Consider the following 1,779-nt stretch of genomic DNA (forward strand, 5'->3'; position numbering starts at 1 on the left):
GCATCAATACTGCTGATGTGAAAATTTACATCTAGTGTCAGTGTGACAAATAAGCAATAGTGAACTGAACTTATTAACTTGCATTACACAAACAAAATCCAGACACACTTGGTTTCTTCATTTAACAGAAAAGCTGTATCAAAAGATTGGGTTTAGTCAATTAAGATGAAAGCTGCATCCTTCTCACAAACAATTGGTTAAAATCTGACACAGCAAGGATAAGACTGCAGTCTAATTTTTTGGAATCCACCCAAATTCTAATGTGTGACAAACACTGAGTGCTGTGCTATTGCATCACTATAATGCTCGGTTGCCAGGGAGCTTCAGTTGCTATCTTTACTTATTACATTTCTTATTTAACCAAGCATATTGCAGCTTGTTGCAAATTAACACAGTAAGTATAATTCTATCTTTGCATGGATGCTGTGATCTAGCTCACAACATTGCTAATAAAGTAGTTAATGATTCATTTCTAGTGATTGATTTTGTAAATATTTAATGAATCTAGATGCAGTCTACACAGAACTGAAATGCAGTACTTTTATATTAACAGCTATAAAAAATATTTGAAGGCTTCTATATATTTAATATTCCAGAATAATGGTCTAGGCCAAGATAGTAACATGCAAAGTAATGAAGGATCTATTATTACAGTAACTATGACAAGGATGTTGTTCATAATTATGAATACTTGAATACTGGAAAAATCTCATGGTGTAATAGGAAATTGAATCATAGACATTCACCTAATCAGATTGACAGCAAAGTGAAAGGTAACGAATAGTGAGCTACTGCCAGCAATTCATCCTGAAACACAACAGGGGTTGCCAAAATGCCATGAAGAATTGAAGCGGTCTGTATTCTTCATGAATTATTTATAACCATACACATAAATCCTTTCATGTTACCAGCCTTTGCTTGACTTAATGTTTTTCAACTAGGAAAATATAATACATTTTTCTTCACAATTTACTAAGACATAATCATCAAAATATATGTGGATTGAGGCAACATGTCTAACCAAGGTAAAAGATTTTGGGGGGAAAGTTGGGTTGGTTTGCGCCTCACAATATGTCCGACAGGGTCAGGGGGGTGCAACTTAAAGGGCAGGTGACAGGCGGTCATTTGTTTTTGGGCCGACTGCCAGCACCTGCCTCCTTCCCCTTTTTGCTTCGGGGTGCCGTCCGCGATCGCTCAGTCCGGCGCTCTTGAGTGCCGGACTGTTTTTATGGCATCCTGCTCCCCGGTCCAGCAGGGCCCCGGTGCGCGCTGCGCTAGGCCCCGCCCCTGTAATCAGGGGAGAGAGGCCTGCAATGACGCGGTGCTACATGCTGATGCGCGTGGCGCTGTTGCACGTAACACCGTGAAATTCACTGGTGGCACCCCAAGAAGGTGGGGGAGCGCTTCCAGTAGCGCCCCGCCTCCTGCTTGGGGCGCTACAGTTGAATTTACGGCGTAGAGGTGCTAACTTTTTGGGGACGCTAAAATTATTTTTCCCCCTTGATTTTTACTGTGCTATACAATACAAATTGGAATGCTTTATTTTGCACTATTGTCCACGTAAAAATCAATTATTTTTCATCTATTTGCACCACAACTGAAAATTAATATTTAAGTACGTCTGCACAACCTTACTGCACTGGAGGAAACTGTGCTGCAGATAATTGATGGGGTCATCACTGAGGCCGTGGCGAGAGGCGAGGTTGAAAGCATTGCTGGTGATGGTATGCTAATACCTAATCCTTCTTCTCACATCCCACTTCCCCCTCATCGCACAAT

Source organism: Somniosus microcephalus, chromosome 4, assembly GCF_052327205.1.
Source record: "Somniosus microcephalus isolate GS21.2 chromosome 4, FLI_Smic_1.0, whole genome shotgun sequence".
NCBI classification, from domain to species: Eukaryota; Metazoa; Chordata; class Chondrichthyes; order Squaliformes; family Somniosidae; genus Somniosus; species Somniosus microcephalus.